Here is a 17,148-nt window from a genome sequence, read left to right as displayed (position 1 = left end):
CTGTGAAGAAGGCCATAATGATGAAATAAAGAAAAATCCTTAAGTGATAAAACAAAGAAAAGAAGTGATGAAACAACGAAAAGAGGTGATAAAATAAAGTGATAAAACAATGAAAAGAAGCCCAAAGTGATGAAATGAAGGACCTGTGAAGAAGGCCTAAAGTGATGAATCAAAGAAAAATCCTGAAGTAATCAAACAAAGAAAAGAAGTGACGAAGTAAAGGACCTGTGAAGGCCTTAAGTAACGAAACAAAGAAAAGCCTAAAGTGTTAAAATGAAGAAAATGCTGCCTACTGATGAAACAATGAAGTGATGAAATAAAGGACCTGTGTAGAAGGCCTTAAGTGATGAAACAAAGAAAAGTGATAAAATAAAGGACCTGTGAAGTAGGCCTAAGTGATGAAAAAAAGTAAATTAGGAAAAAGTGATGAAATAAAGGACCTGTGAAGAAGGCCTTAAGTGGTGAAACAAAGAAAATAAATAGGTGATAAAATAGAAGACCTGTGTAGAAGGCATTAAACGATGAAACAAGGAAAACAAGCCTATATTGTTAAAACGAAGAAAAGGCGGCTTAGTGATAAAAAAAAAAGAAAAGAAAGCCTAAAGTGATGAAACAATGAGAAGTGATGAAATAAAGGACCTGTGTAGAAGGCCTTAAGTGATTAAACAAAGAAAAGAAGTGTTAAAATAAAGGACCTGTGTACAAGGCCTTAAATTATAAAACAAAGAAAAAGCCTTAAGTGATAATACAAAGAAAAGTGATAAAATGAAGAACCTGTGTAGAAAGCCTTGAGTGATAAAACGAAAAAAAAAAAAAAAATAAAATAAATAAATAAATGTGATAAAACAAAGAAAAAAATTGATGAAATAAAAGACTTGTGAAGAAGGCCTTCCGTGATGAAACGAAGATAAATAAGTGATAAAACAAAGAAAAGAAGGACTATAGTGCGATGAAAGCGATGAAATAAAAGACCTGTGAAGAAGGCCTTAGTGATGGAACAAAGAAAAGAAAGCCTGAAGTGACGACACAAAGAAAATAAATGATGAAATAAAGGACATGTGAAGAAGACTTTAAGCGATGAAACAAAGAAAAGAAGTGATAAAATAAAGAAAAGAAGCCTAAAGTGATGAAACGAAGGACATGTGAAGTACTGTCTGCACTTTTCCTGGGTCTTCGCTCTTCCTGACTGGAGGGATCGTGTATTAAGTATGAGCAAACATCATCGGACGAACAATATTCTATGAATCGCCTCTCGGCAAAAGGCCCCAACATACCGTACGGCGCCATTCCGTCCGATTACCTATAGTGTAGTACATATTACATGCAATGTTGGCCATGATATTTCCCAACACCATTGAACATATCTGGTTTCTCCACATCACTATCGCCGTTTCACATCAGATGGATATATCCTGCACATTCACACACGCACGCACATCCACACGCACCGAGCGACAGCCGCGGCAGCCACCCTTGAATGATATTATGCAGAAGAATATAGGAAGCTGGACATCACAGGGTTATGTCTGGTTTCATCAAGCTACCATATGATAAGGAAAATTGAACCTTCCATCTAACTAACAAAAAAAAACATTGCTGCATCTCTAGCGTATAAATTGATTACAGTAGTCTGTGTGTAAAATATGAAAAATATACAAATAAATAAAAAAAATAAATGAGTAAACATTTTCTCCCCATTTCTTCAACTCCGTATTGTTCGTGTAATGTTGCTGGCATTGAATTATCAGTCACTGTCTCGGAATCAACATATTTCGATATTTTATTGGTATATGACACGTAGCAGTAAAAAAAAAAAAAAAATATGTAGGTGCTGATGAGTGACAAAGTACGAGTAGTTTGCCCGTGTAACAATTGAGTGCAGAGACAAGAAGGGCAATTCCTTTGAACTGGTATATGTACTAGGAATATTCTGTTTCTAGTACTGTGTAGATGGCCAAGAAAAATACGGTGGTAATACGGTGGTAAGCTGCAGTGCATTACTAAAATAATATTATACAAAAGATAAATATGAGAAGCTGCCAGGAGTCACACGTCCAACTCCCAGGCTGGTTGGACGAGGACCCCGTATGTCCACCAGCAAGGCTGGACGGACACTGGGGATGTAGGGGTGGTTGCTGGCCGTATCAGGTCACGGCCAGGGCTGGCGTCCGGAGACAAAGGGTGTGAGGTGGTGGCAAGGCAGTCGGAGGCTGGCGTAAAGTCCCAGGAGAAAGGCGCGCCATGGAATGTGGGCGGCAAAAGTGTGGGCGTCACCCACCCCCCACAACATCCCATGGTAATTCAGTCATGTTCTTGAATAGCAGCAATGTCTCGTGAACACCACGGTAGGCTTAGTTTTCCTAAATATCATCATGGAAGCTTGATAATATCTATTGACGGGAGCGGTGTCTTCACCTTTCATCAAGGTGGAAGCTTGGGATTGCACCCTGTATTTTTATAGTATGTAACACACACACACACACACACACACACATTATTACTATTATTGCTGTTATTATTATTACTTAAATATTATCAATCATTATTATTATCATTATTATTATTATTTCAATACATAAGTGAAATCATACAGCTTATATATGGGTGGCTTTCTTGCACCACCATCCATGGCAATTCCTAATATTATAGCAGGTACTGTACTGAGAAGTAATACTTTTTTCTTACCATTACTTTTGGTGGGTACTACATGATAAATCAGCCATTTCCCCCTTATCTTTAGTCCGGTACACCTGGTATGAGCTCTTCCCTTCCAATGACTGCTTTTATTTCTGGTGGTATGCCTTATCTCATGCAATCTACAGTATCTACACCAGCAATATCTTGTGTTTGAAGGCACTCAAGCAATTCTAGGCTGGTACACAGTCTGTCTAGACTACCACTAAGAACTACAAATTCTTGTAACTGACTTACAAGAACCTCCACTGTTGGAAGTGACCCACGGATGTGGTGGGATCCAGGCTCTCCGGAAGGTTTACCTGAGTAAACTATTGTCCTGAAGGTGAATGGAATTCTTACCGCGTTCACAAATTTATACTAAGTTTGCTCTAACTGTACTGCCTGAATCTTATTTGACTTCTACAAAAAATATTAAGTTTCTTCAGTGGTCAAGAAGTCACCTGGCCCCAACACTGAACAGGCGTGGTCATTAAAATTTTCAAAAAGATTCCTGACTGCAGCAAATCGGTCATGTAACCATATCTGATGTCTGATATCAACTTTGTCAAAAGTTAGGTTTGCATGTAAAAATCAAAATCTATTCACATACATCCTCTCTCTTCACTGACCATCCTGGTGAACTAGCCTACAACTTTGCTATCCTCCACGACCTAGAGCAATTGGTGCAACACCCTACTCCTGACCGTCTTGGAGATACGCCCACCATTCTTGACCTTTTCCTGACCTCTAATCCTTCTGCTTATGCTGTCACTCCTTCTCCGTTGGGCTCCTCCGATCACAATCTCATATCTGTATCTTGTCCTATCGCTCCAATCCCTCCTCAGGATCCCCCTAAGAGAAGGTGCCTCTGGCGTTTTGCCTCTGCTAGTTGGGGGGACCTGAGGAGGTATTTTGCTGATTTTCCTTGGAATGACTACTGCTTCCGTGTCAGAGACCCGTCTTTGTGTGCTGAACGCATAACAGAGGTGATAGTGTCTGGCATGGAGGCGTACATTCCTCACTCTTTTTCTCGACCTAAACCTTCTAAACCTTGGTTTAACACAGCTTGTTCTCGTGCTATACATGATAGAGAGGTGGCCCACAAAGGGTACTTACGCCTTCCATCACCAGAATCTCATGCACTTTATATTTCTGCCCGGAACCATGCCAAGTCTGTTCTCCAACTAGCCAAAACTCCTTCATTAATAGAGTGTCAAAACCTTTCAAGATCTGACTCCCCTCGTGACTTCTGGCATCTAGCCAAAAATATTTCCAGTAACTTTGTTTCTTCTTCTTTCCCTCCTTTATTTCAACCAGATGGCACCACTGCTATCACATCTATTTCTAAAGCTGAAATCTTCGCTCAAACCTTTGCTAAAAAATCTACCTTGGACGATTCTGGGCTTGTTCCTCCCTCACCTCCACCCTCTGACTACTTCATGCTACCTATTAAAATTCTTCGCAGTGATGTTTTCCATGCCCTCGCTGGCCTAAACCTTCGGAAGGCTTATGGACTTGATGAGGTCCCTCCTATTGTTCTCCGAAACTGTGCCTCCGTGCTTGCATCTTGCCTAGTCAAACTTTTTCAGCTCTGTCTGTCAACATCTACCTTTTCTTCTTGCTAGAAGTTTGCCTACATTTAGCCTGTTCCTAAACAGGGTGACCATTCTAATCCCTCAAACTACCGTCCTATTGCTTTAATTTACTGCCTATCTAAAGTTTTTGAATTTATCCTCAACAGGAAGATTCTTAAACATCTATCACTTCACAACCTTCTATCTGATCGCCAGTATGGGTTCCGTCAAGGCTGCTCTACTGGTGATCTTCTGGCTTTCCTTACTGAGTCTTGGTCATCCTCTTTTAGAGATTTTGGTGAAACTTTTGCTGTTGCCTTACACATATCAAAAGCTTTTGATAGAATCTGGCACAAAGCTTTGATTTCTAAACTACCCTCCTACGGCTTCTATCCTTCTTTCTGTAACTTCATCTCAAGTTTCCTTTTTGACCGTTCTATTGCTGCTGTGGTAAACGGTCACTGTTCTTCTCCTAAATCTATTAACAGTGGTGTTCCTCAGGGTTCTGTCCTGTCACCCAATCTCTTCTTATTATTAATTTATGATCTTTTAAATCAAACTTCTTGTCCTGCATTTTTCCACGTCTTTTTCATAGACGTCCAACCCTTCAGGAGATAAACATTTCACGCAGGGAAGCCACAGAACGCTTGACTTCTGATCTTTCTAAAATTTCTGATTGGGGCAGAGCAAACTTGGTATTGTTCAATGCCTCAAAAACTCAATTCCCCCATCTATCAAATCGACACAACCTTCCAGAGAAGTATCCCCTCTTCTTCAATGACACTCAACTGTCCCCCTCTTCTACACTGAACATCCTCGGTCTGTCCTTTACTTATAATCTGAACTGGAAACTTCACATCTCATCTCTAGCTAAAACAGCTTCTATGAAGTTAGGTTTTCTGAGACGTCTCCGCCAGTTTTTTCTCACCCCCCAGCTGCTAACTCTGTACAAGGGCCTTATCCGTCCATGTATGGAGTATGCTTCACATGTCTGGGGTTCCACTCACACTGCTCTTCTAGACAGGGTGGAATCAAAAGCTTTTCTTCTCATTAACTCCTCTCCTCTAACTGACTGTCTTCAGCCTCTCTCTCACCGCCGCAATGTTGCATCTCTAGCTGTCTTCTACCGCTATTTTCATGCTAACTGCTCTTCTGATCTTGCTAACTGCATGCCTCCCCTCCTCCCGCGGCCTCGCTGCACAAGACTTTCTTCTTTCTCTCACCCCTATTCTGTCCACCTCTCTAATTCAAGAGTTAACCAGTATTCTCAGTCATTCATCCCTTTCTCTGGTAAACTCTGGAACTCCCTGCCTGCTTCTGTATTTCCACCTTCCTATGACTTGAATTCCTTCAAGAGGGAGGTTTCAAGACACTTATTCATCAATTTTTGACTACTGCTTTGACCCTTTTATGGGACTGGCATTTCAGTGGACATTTTTTTTTTTATTGGATTTTTGTTGCCCTTGGCCAGTGTCCTTCCTAAATAAAAAGAAAAAAAAATATATTATTGCATCAAGTACAGGGTAACCAAACTCTTCCCTAAAAAGTGTTTTATATTTGTTTTGGCGTAATAAACCATGTGCATAAAAAAAAAATAAATAAAAAAAAACTTTTCAATGCAATGTGTTACTTTGTGTGATGGGAGTTTATCATCATTAGAAGGATTCTGAAAAATTTTTGCAATTATACCTTCAATTTACTGATTAGTATGGTGCACGATATTGCAAATAATATCAGATGTTATGAACAAGTCACATGTCATTTCTTCTGAATTTACTCACCTCACGTTGTTAAACAGTTGGTGAATGAATTAACTAACCTGTTTCTTACTAATGTCTCGCCCTTTCTCCGTAGGAGCCACTCTTCATAATAATTTTGAAGAGTGGCTCCTACAGAGAAATAGCAAGAAACAGCAAGAAACCAGCTGTTTAGATGAAAGTAGATATGATAATTATATATTACCAGGCGAGCTACGGGAATATAAATCACCGTAGAGAAAGCACGGAGAAACTCAGATGTAATGAAGTCCATAACATAGGCCAATACAGTAGTGTGGAAGGTGGACCACCTGTGAACATACCCAGTGTTGTACAATGTTTGATGAGATGCGAGATCAGTAAATTCAGAAGAAATGGCATGGGACTTGTTCAGAACATCTGATATGACTTCCAATATTGTGCACCATACTACGAGTAATAAAAAAAAATTGAAGGTATAGTTACTAGTGTCTTGCTATTTCTCCATAGGAGCCACTCTTCATAATCTGTCATCGTCCACTTCGTCACTTTCAAATTCCATGGCAAGACCAGCTTCGTCACCTATCATATCTACCAAATCTTCGTCAGGGTGGTCAATAAAGTCAGTGGCTGTGTCTGTAGAGTCCATTGTAAACACTAAGCAATCATACACCCAGTAAGTGCACCCAGACACATTTTTTTTTTTTTAATGTAGGAAGGACACTGGCCAAGGGCAACAAAAACCTAATAAAAAAAAAAATGCCCACTGAAATGCCAGTCCCATAAAAGGGTCAAAGCAGTGGTCAAAAATTGATGAATAAGTATCTTGAAACCTCCCTCTTGAAGGAATTCAAGTCATATGCTGATAAGCTCTCGTCTGCACGCTGCAGTATATAATTATCAAAAGTTACAAGGTTTTTATGTCGCGGAGGGTAGCTAGCAAGGTATCTCGGCCCTCTCCCACCCACTGCAGTGACGTCGTGAGTGGCTAATTCCTGATTGGCTGCTGCCTGCTTCCTCTCCCCCCCTCCCTTCCTCTCTCTCTCTCTCTCTCTCTCTCTCTCTCTCTCTCTCTCTCTCTCTCTCTCTCTCTGAGTCATTGTTCTCCGAGTCATCGTAATCCTACCATTGTCTGTTACAATGATATTTCTTCTTCTGTTCCTCTCTCTCTCTCTCTCTCTCTCTCTCTCTCTCTCTCTCTCTCTCTCTCTCTCTCTCTCTCTCTCTCTCTCTCTCTCTCTCTATCTCTGAGTCATCGTAATCCTGCTGTTGTCTGTTACAATGATCTTTCTTCCTTCGTTCCTCTCTCTCTCTCTCTCTCTCTCTCTCTCTCTCTCTCTCTCTCTCTCTCTCTCTCTCTCTCTCTGAGTCATCGTAATCCTACTGTTGTCTGTTACAATGATCTTTCTTCCTTCGTTCCCCCCCCTCTTTCTCTTTCTCTCTCTCTCTCTCTCTCTCTCTCTCTCTCTCTCTCTCTCTCTCTCTCTCTCTCTCTCTCTCTCTCTCTCTCTCTCTCATCTAGTTTCCTAGGGTAGCATGTTTACGGAGCTTTGGTGATGAACTTGTCAATCATGACCTTGAACTCAAATGTCCAGTAAAGCAGCTGATGTGGGTGGGGGTGGTTGAGTATGTTGTGGAATGAAGGATGGAAGTCCGTTGCCATGGCAACTCCCATCTGAAATCGCTTCAATGTCGCCACTCACCCGACCTCTCGGATCATAGTAAGAGACAATAGTGGGATTACCATGTCTCAGAGAGAGAGAGAGAGAGAGAGAGAGAGAGAGAGAGAGAGAGAGAGAGAGAGAGAGAGAGACCTTTCTACCTTTCGCAATTATTGTTTCCCTTCTCTGAAATAATTCATATAACAGCCTTGCATATTAGTTGAAATTAGCGCGACTTTTGGGTAGAGATTTTAATTTCACGTATGGTGTCAACATGAGATTGAAGTGAGCTATTGGACTTACTTGGCACTCACATTATGTCTTTATAGTTTTATCATGAAAAGATGCAGGAAAGAAAGTAGAACACACACACAAATGAACACTGATCACTGCCTGATTATGCGACACGCACTCTGTTTATATTTTTACGTGAAATACTACAGGAAAGAAAGTAATAACTACACTAAAAATGTACACACACACACACACTCACACACACACACACACACAAAATAAAATAAAATAAAATAAAACAAAATAAATAAAATAAATAAATAAATACATGGCTAGCAAGGAGATGGCCTTCGGCAGTGAAATCATTGATCACTGGTTTTCGTCTGTTGTCATATTGTTTCACGATCGACTGAAAGGCCCAATTTTTTAATTCTTTTTTATTTTGAGATTTTTTTCTTTCATTGTCATTCCTTATCTAGTTTTGATTGACATAGTAAGAATAATTTCCTAAAACTCTCTTCTGTTTATAATTTTGTTTTGTTTGGAAAAAAAATCAGCTAGGGCGGGTCGTTTTCGACTCATACTGCAGAGAAAAACACAAAGAAAACACATCGAAAAGTGATGAAATAAAGGACTCGTGAAGTAGTCCGTAAGTGATGATACAAAGATAAGTGATGAAATAAAGTACCTGTGAAGTAGGCCTTCAGTGACGAAAAAAAAGAAGTCCTAGTGATGAAGCAAAGGACCTTTGAAGGCGTTAGTGATGAAACAAAGTGATGAAACGAAGAACCTTTGAAGAACACATGAAGTGATGAAATAAATTTAGTAGGAGGAGGCAGTAGGCTCCTGCCGAAACGAACTTATCATTAAACCAGCTGTGACCTCAATGAACGTTTCTTTTTGTGTCTCACAATACAAGGGGGCAGTCATAGCCTGCCCTCTAAAGACAACTTTCTTCCTTCACACAAAACTACAAGTACCTAATTACACACAAACCCTTCAATCAAAATTCAAAATCATGGCGACTCCTACACCAACCTCGGAGTCCCCATCTGGGGAGGGGACCACAAATGTCCCCAGGTCGGACTGCTTTTCTGGTATCGACCCTAAGTGTCTTGACACCCTCCTCAACTTTTTCTTCAATAATTTCTGCAACATTTGCGGCCTTAAATCTAATTTTCAATCTGTAGAAAATCACCTCTCTAATAAACCTCATCATCTTTTCTTCACTGAAACATAGGTGTCTGAGGCAACTGACACTAGCCCCTTTTCTGTTCCTTCCTAATTTCTCTATCCTCATTTTCAATCAAAAGCTGGATGTTGGTTGCGTTTATGTGCGCAATGACAATCTGCTCTCGTGTCCACGCTCTTGAATCTTTTGAGTTTTCCACCATCTGGTTACGACTATAGAGTCACTCTCAAACTAAATTTGCTTTCTTTGGCTACTTAACTTCCAAAGTGGAGCACATTTTGTCTCTCTTCCCTTTTGCGGAGATCTCCATTCTTGGAGACTTCAGTGTTCACCACCAGCTTTGGCTTTCCTCTCCCTTCATTGACCATCCTGGTGAACTAGCCTTGAACTTTGCTATCCTCCATGACCTGGAGCAACACCCTACTCGTATTCCTGACCGTCTTGGAGATACGCCCAACACTCTTGACCTTTTCCTAACCTCTGATCCTTCTGCTTATGCTGTTACCCTCTCTTCTCCGTTGGGCTCCTCCTCATATCTGTATCTTGTCTTATCGTTCCAATCCCTCCTCAGGATCCCCCTTAAGCGAAGGTGCCTCTGGCGTTTTGCCTCTGCTAAATGGGGGGACCTGTGGAGGTATTTTGCTGATTTTTCTTGGAATGACTACTGCTTCCGTGACAGAGACCCGTCTCTGTGTACCGAGCGCATAACAGAGGTGATATTGTCTGACATGGAGGCGTACATCCCTAACTCTTTTTCTCGACTTAAATCTTCCAAACCTTGGTTAACACAGCCTGTTCTCATGCTATACATGATAAAGAGGTGGCCCACAAAAGGTACTTCAGCCTTCCATCCCCAGAATCTCATGCACTTCATATTTCTGCCCGGAACCATGCCAAGTCTATTCTCCAACTAGCCAAAAATTCCTTCATTAATAGAAAGTGTCAAAATCTTTCAAGATCTAACTCCCCTCGTGACTTCTGGCTCCTAGCCAAAAAGACTCCAAGAACTTTGCTTATTCTTCTTTCCCCTCCTTTATTTCAACCAGATGGCACCACTGCTATCACATCTATCTCTGAAGATGAAGTCTTCGCTCAGACTTTTGCTAAAAACTCTACCTTGGACGATTCAGGGCTTGTTTCTCCCTCTCCTCCATCCTCTGATTACTTCATGCTACCTATTAAAATTCTTCGCAATGATGTTTCCCATGCCCTCGCTGGCCTAAACCCTCAGAAGGCTTATGAACTTGATGGGGTCCCTCCTATTGTTCTCTGAAACTGCGCCTCCGTGATTGCCCCTTGCCTAGTCAAACTCTTTCAACTTTTTCAACATCTACCTTTTCTTCTTGCTGGAAGTTTGCCTACATTCAGCATGTTCCTAAAAAAAGGTGACCGTTCTAATCCCTTAAGCTACCGTCCTATTGTTTTAATTTCCTACCTGGCTAAAGTTTTGAATCTACCCTCAACAGGAAGATTCTTAAATATCTATCACTTCAGAACCTTCTATCTGCTCGCCAGTATGGGTTCTGTCAAGGCCGCTCTACTGGTGATCTGGCTTTCCTTACCGAGTCTTGGTCATCCTCTTTTAGAGGTTTTTGTGAAACTTCTGCTGTTTCCTTAGACATATCAAAAAGGTTTTGATAGAGTCTGGCACCAAACTTTGATTTCCAAACTACCCTCCTACGGTTTCTATCCTTCTCTCTGTAACTTCATCTCATGTTTCCTTTCTGACCGTTCTATTGCTGCTTTGGTAGACGGTCACTGTTCTCATAAATCTAGTAACAGTGGTGTTCCTCAGGCACTCTCTTCTTATTATTCATCAATGATCTTTTAAACCAAACTACTTGTCATATCCACTCCTACGCTGATGATACCACCCTGCACTTTTCCACGTCTTTTTACAGACGTCCAACTCTTCAGGAAGTGAATAGCTCACGCAGGGAAGCCACAGAACGCCTGACTTCTGATTTCTCTAAAATTTCTGACTGGGGCAGAGCAAACTTAGTATTGTTTAATGCCTCAAAAACTCAGTTCCTCCATCTATCGACTCAGTAACTTTCCAGGCAACTATCCCCTCTTCTTCAGTGACTCTCAACTGGCCCCCTCTTCTACACTGATCATCCTCGGTCTATCCTTTCCTTATAATATAAACTGGAAATTTCACACCTCATCTCTAGCTAAAACAGCTTCTGTGAAGTTAGGTGTTCTAGGACGACTCCGCCAGTTTTTCTCACCACCCCAGCTGCTAACTTTGTACAAGGGCCTTATCCGTCTATGTATGAAGTATGCTTCACATGTCTGGAGGTGTTCCACTCATACCGCTCTTTTAGACAGGGTGGAATCAAAAGCTTTTCGTCTCATCAGCTCTTCTCCTTTGACTGTCTTCAACCTCTTTCTCATCGCCGGAATGTTGCATCTCTTGCTGTCTTCTACCGCTATTTTCATGCTAACTGCTCTTCTGATCTTGCTAACTGTATGCCTCCCTCCCGTGGCCTCGCTGCACAAGACTTTCTTCTTTCCCTCATCCCTATTTTGTCCACCTCTCTACTGCAAGAGTTAACCAGTATTCCCAATCATTCATCTCCTTCTCTGGTAGACTCTGGAATTCCCTTCCTGCTTCTGTATTTCCACCTTCCTATGACTTGAACTCCTTCGAGAGGGAGGTTTCAAGACACCTATCCTTCAATTTTTGACCACCACTTGGGACCCTATTCAGGACCCTATTTTTTTTTTTTTTTTTTTTAGATTTTTGTTGCCCTTGGCCGGTGTCCCTCCTACATAAAATAAAATAAAAAGCTTTAAGTGATGGAACAAAGTGATGAAACAAAGAAAAGAAGTGACGAAGTAAAGGACCTGTGAAGAAAGCCTTAAGTGATGAAACAAAGAAAAGGAATAAGTGATATAGCAAAGAAAAGAAGGACTATAGTGCGATGAAAGTGATGAAACAGAGGACCTGTGCAGATTTGTTATTATGTGCCTGGTTGGCATACGCAGAGTAAAGAGGGAAAACTGCATGGAAAAAAAGGCATGGAAAATTGAAATACATCACTGGTACTTTCATCACGCCATAACCATCCACTGCAAACATGGTTACATTTTGTGATTTAAATTCTTCCCTTTGAATATCTGCCTAACATTCGCCAAACTTTAAGTAAGCCAATCAGGCACATTATAAATCATCTACTTTTCTCTTCCTCAGTGCTGTACACATGCATTGTTAAACTGAAATATTTCGGGTGTTATGGAAATAGCCCAGCCTTTAATTTTGAGACATTATTATTTCTCAGCAAAATATGTTTTTTTTTTTTTTTTTTTTCTAAATCATGATTTACCCATTGAAAAGATTAGCAATTAGATTGATTAACCGAATTAATTTAAGTCTAGTCTAACAGAAGCAAGCCCAGCCCTCAAATGGAAATGGTATTGTTATTTCAATATTATCTAATATTTCTCTTAAGTGACAAATTCCACACACCCTATACATATGTGGGGATTATTACAGTTTTTAATCAAGGAAGCATAGTAGGTGAAATAAGGGTGACAATTAGTGAAGTTTTCATGAACTGGTGAAGTGAATTCACGTCGCCATCGAAATTCTTAAATTTTATGATATTACTATTATAGCCTACAAAATGTTGTTGTATTGTTAAATAATTTGAATATACAATTAAGGAATTAAATTAAATACAAGATGATAAGAACTTGTGATATTTGCAAAAAAAAAAAAAAAAAAAAAGAATGCACCGGTAAGCTCCATTAGGGAGGGCCAACAGCTCCCAAGCCAGCTTTACCAAAGGTTCCAATTTCTGGTGAGGATCAAACCAAACAACGTCGCGGAAAACGTCTGTGAAATCGAATTTTTTGTTGCTGGTGGACATCACCACTCATTGGTAACGATCACAACAACAGGAAGCGACTGTGATATAGGCCCTTAGTCACTGAAGGAAACACCACGAAGTATTACTCCTTCTATCAAACTTAAAGTTTATGCATAAATTTCTACAACCAAATCACATACAGTGAAGCTGGTGGGAATGATTATTTAGAAAAAAAACATCTCTTAATTGGTGCAAGTAATGCTAAACTTATGCGAGTAAGAGTTATGTTTCCCTCTGGCAGCTGGAGGCGCCACCTTGGCGGCGAGCTAGACATTAACCTAACCTTGCTAAGAAGTGGAAAGTCCAGGCTGTGGTTGGTTGACCACCTCTTTCTCCTCAAAGGGTATTGATGCCACCGAGTGTTCAACACTCGATTAATTTTAGCAAACCAAAGTGCGATCTTATGAAATGTACACCTAAGTTGTCTTGTTTATAGAACTGCACGATAAAACTCAGGTATTTAAATTTGCGTCCACTGCACTCGGCTGCCATTGTAACACTGGGTACCTGTGCGGGTAGCCGGCTGACTTGCGCTGCCGCCACGTATACACGCAGTGGTTGGCCGAAAATAACTACGTATTGGCCGTAGTAAATAATGTTCAATGACGTTCTAATACGTTTTTAAAAAGACAGCTCTCACTGGCTGAGTGAAAGAGATACAAATGGGCACGCACCATTCTCTGTCGGAAACCAACATACTAACACATGTACCAGCGCAGGGTTGAGACAGTTTTAAGGAATTTTGAAAATTCATTTGCGATTTGTTTATTTGCACCACATGGTGTGACCACTAGAAGTGCTCCAAGTTATGTCGCGTACAACTTAGCATGATCACAAATGTCACGGGTGTATTGTGTTGAACTGCAATAGAATCCGTCCTCCTGGTTATACAAGGTCCTTGGAACAGTACAAGCCTCTTACGTAAATTTCAAATATCTTTTAATTTTACCTCCCAGCATATTGTCTGATTCATCGTTACGAAACAAGAGTAATGACGCTTTTTCTTTAAGCTAAACACCAGTTGGAAATGTCAAGCGTCATTACTTAACGGCAAAAGAATCCAATATACGTAACTGTCTAGCCTCACGGACCTTAAAAAGGGCAATCTTTCTGTTCAGACAATTTATCTCCTTCTCTCTGTTCGCTAATGAATCTTAGCGTGTATCTCCTTTCTTCTTTGTTAGTTAATGAATCTTCGCGTCAGATACTCATTTTGTATAACAATATTTCGCGAACAGAGCGCAAACTTAACCTGACTAACGGAGACCCCGCTTCCTCCCCACCCCGGCTCTCATTAATCTAACTCAACCCACCCCACCTCATCTGACATGCTCTCCATCCTAGACTCTCCACGAGTCGTTGATTAAATCTAAATATATAACACAACCCGCTGTATTAGAATAAACGTTAGCAATGATACCGTATACCTATGATCAAAAACCTCAAAAGAATGAACACGAAATGTAATTGCACAAATTAAGTTCTGCGTTAACAAACATCTTAAAAATGGAAAAAAAAAATAAAATAAATAAATAAAAATAAATAAATAAATAATAAAATAAGATAAATAAATAAAAAAGACTTTCCCAATATTTTTACTTCCAGACTTCTACAGAAACTTTTAGTTGAATTAGTTTTCATATAAAAGTGGGAAAAAGGAATTGAATCAACCCAACATTTACAGACTAAACAATCTGCTGTTCTCAGATGGCGGAGTGGCAACAGTAAAGGCGGGTTTACACAGGACTGTTTTTCCAACCGGCTGCTTGCAGCCACCCGGAGTAGTCATCAGGTTCCAGTCGAAAGCATTCACACGGTCGAGAGCAGCCACTGGCTCGTTAGCTGTTGCAACAAAACAATCAAGATAGAGTCGTCCTCCTCCGAGCTGGTTGCTATAGTTGCGATTTTGCTGTGCTTGAAGAAAAAGCAAATTAAATTATTGTGGACTCGTTCCTGGTTTATATAACCTTGCAGGCTGTGGTGCTCATGATGCCTTCTGGTATAGACATGGTGGGCCGCTGCTTCCTCAGTAACGATGTAAACAAACTAATTCCACCTTTATTTGGCAATTTTTTTAAATAAATAAATTTAAGTTTTATTTATTGTATATAATGGTACAGTCAATGATTATTACTAAAACGCTTTCCAACAATATTCCTCCTATTTTCAATTTTATATTGATAGTTGTTCTCATCTGACCCTGGAAAATGGCCGGGATGGCAGCCGATCAGACCGACTGAGCGGTTTCCCGGCTGCTCCGGCAATACAGCAAATCCAGGTTGCATCCCACTCCCGGCTGCACAACCCCGACTGCAAGCAAACTCGAATTGCCTCGTGTAAACCCCCGTTTAACAATAAAAGTAACGAATAACAGTACCAGCGGTCTTCTCAATTAATTTTCTGTAGATTTTAGCATTAATGTATTCATCAGTCATTACGTTCATAATCACCATTCAGCCCCTTCACCATTGTGTTACGTCCACCTGTGTCTTTCAACTGAAACTGGAAGCTTCTTTATCCCTCACAGCTTCAAGTTAATTTTCTAGCATCCCTTTTTCCCTTCATCACTTTAATCGGTAGTATGATTTCCATAAAAGTTTGACAGAAAAATGAAAAATTGGGCTGGACAAGTTTTAACTACTTACCTCACCGAGCACATTATTATTATCGAGTTCCCGGTAAGACAGTCTTTGAGACCGTCTTTTATATTAGACTTTTATAAAAAGCTTTAGATATTTGCAAACTTTCATGTAAGTTAAGGAGAAAAAGGGACGAGGTAGCGTTGTGTGAATGGAGAGAAGGGGATGAAAACCCAAGGTTGGGGGAGGGGGAGAGGAAGGAATATGTAGGCGTCTAGATTACATTTTCTATATCAATTCCTATTATTTCTTCATCCGGGGAAGAGAGTGGCTGTGGGAATCGACTGAAGTGTGAGAGGAGAAGGGGAAAAATACACGGAGGAGATTTATTGATGTCTAGATCACACTTCCTGACCTTGCCCGGCACCTGCTGTAACCCTGACGACACATGTCTGAGCATTAAGAACAACTGTACCTAATAAGAATAATCGATACTACCAAAAAAAAAAAAAAAAAAAAAAAAAATCCCCCTCTTAAAACTTTCACAACTAACCTGAGGAAGGCGCCGCAGACACACAGCTCGTGATGGGCCTAACTACTGCCGTCCATCTCACACTACCACCCCCGAACGCCTCCACCAGTCACGCACATGCACCTCTCCGGAAACTTCCACCAGTCACGAGGGAGTTCACGCCTTCACAAGTGAAGCCTCGACTGCTGCTTGTGAAACGAAGAGTGTTTAAAGTCCTCGCACTGTCATTGGCCTTGCGTTTCGATTGTGGTTTTGAATATATGATTGTTTGAGGTGTGGGTTAAGTCCTTTGAGTTAGCAATGCTTATTTAGAATGTAGGTTTTTTGACTGATTTGCTAAGAAGGGATCTGGGCTGAATAAGTCTTAAATTAGTGAATCTCCCCTCCCCACCTCACGCTAACGACCCAGACATAATCGCATTAACAATGTCATCTTAATTTAAAAACACTGAATCGTTTCGTGAAAACCTAATCGATCTCGATGGATTCAACTAAACTAATACGCCCAGCAGGTGTGATTAAATGATTGATATGAATGAATGGTTACTGCTGTCTGCTTATACTGGTTTTCCGTATTTACGTAGATGTGTTCATTCGATTGTTGTATAAAGTGCCTTCCTTGATTTCTGTGCTCCTGTGCCCCTATCTCATAAACATTCCCTGTAATGATGATGATGATGATGATGGATGATGATGATATTAAGTGAACAACTCTTGGCTGCAAAACGAAAGAAGAAATGTCAAGGATCCAAGCAATTAGAATGAGTCACGTGAGAGAAATTTGTGCTGTGAGACGAGTGGATTGTGAAAGGAATGGAAGCGTAACAGATTTGGTACTACGTCAAGTGAAGTCAAGTCAAGTTAATTAAATGTCCAGTACTTATTTTCAAACACTATACCCTATAGGACTTTTAGCAATGTTGAAATGATGGCAGAAAATGAGACAACTAAGAAAGCATGTGTGATGTGTGGTAGAAGTGGGTTTGCAAGAGGACGACCTGCAATAAAATGTGAGGACAAAGTGCTGAAATACATAAAACAAAGCGATGAGAAGATAGGAAGAAGATAAGAACATGCAAGGCAAGAGTG

General features: G+C 40.5%; 1 long non-coding RNA gene across 6 annotated transcripts in view; it reads right to left on the bottom strand.

Moving 5' to 3' along the window:
- Window positions 1–17,148, bottom strand: part of LOC135114989 (uncharacterized) — a 91,477-nt gene that overhangs the window by 35,846 nt on the left and 38,483 nt on the right. The window contains exon 1 of one of the 6 annotated variants that reach the window (XR_010275744.1): window positions 16,081–16,233. The exons of 2 other annotated variants lie outside the window; for them this stretch is intronic. This is a non-coding gene — a long non-coding RNA (uncharacterized LOC135114989). Of the gene's footprint in view, window positions 1–16,080; window positions 16,234–17,148 lie in introns of those variants that run through there. 3 more of the 6 variants (XR_010275743.1, XR_010275742.1, XR_010275745.1) reach the window with 3 other exon arrangements.

The sequence above is a fragment of the Scylla paramamosain genome, chromosome 28, assembly GCF_035594125.1.
Source record: "Scylla paramamosain isolate STU-SP2022 chromosome 28, ASM3559412v1, whole genome shotgun sequence".
In the NCBI taxonomy this organism is placed as follows: domain Eukaryota; kingdom Metazoa; phylum Arthropoda; class Malacostraca; order Decapoda; family Portunidae; genus Scylla; species Scylla paramamosain.
Note: the sequence above shows the minus strand (reverse complement) of the source record. Positions and strands in the feature narration are given on the sequence as shown.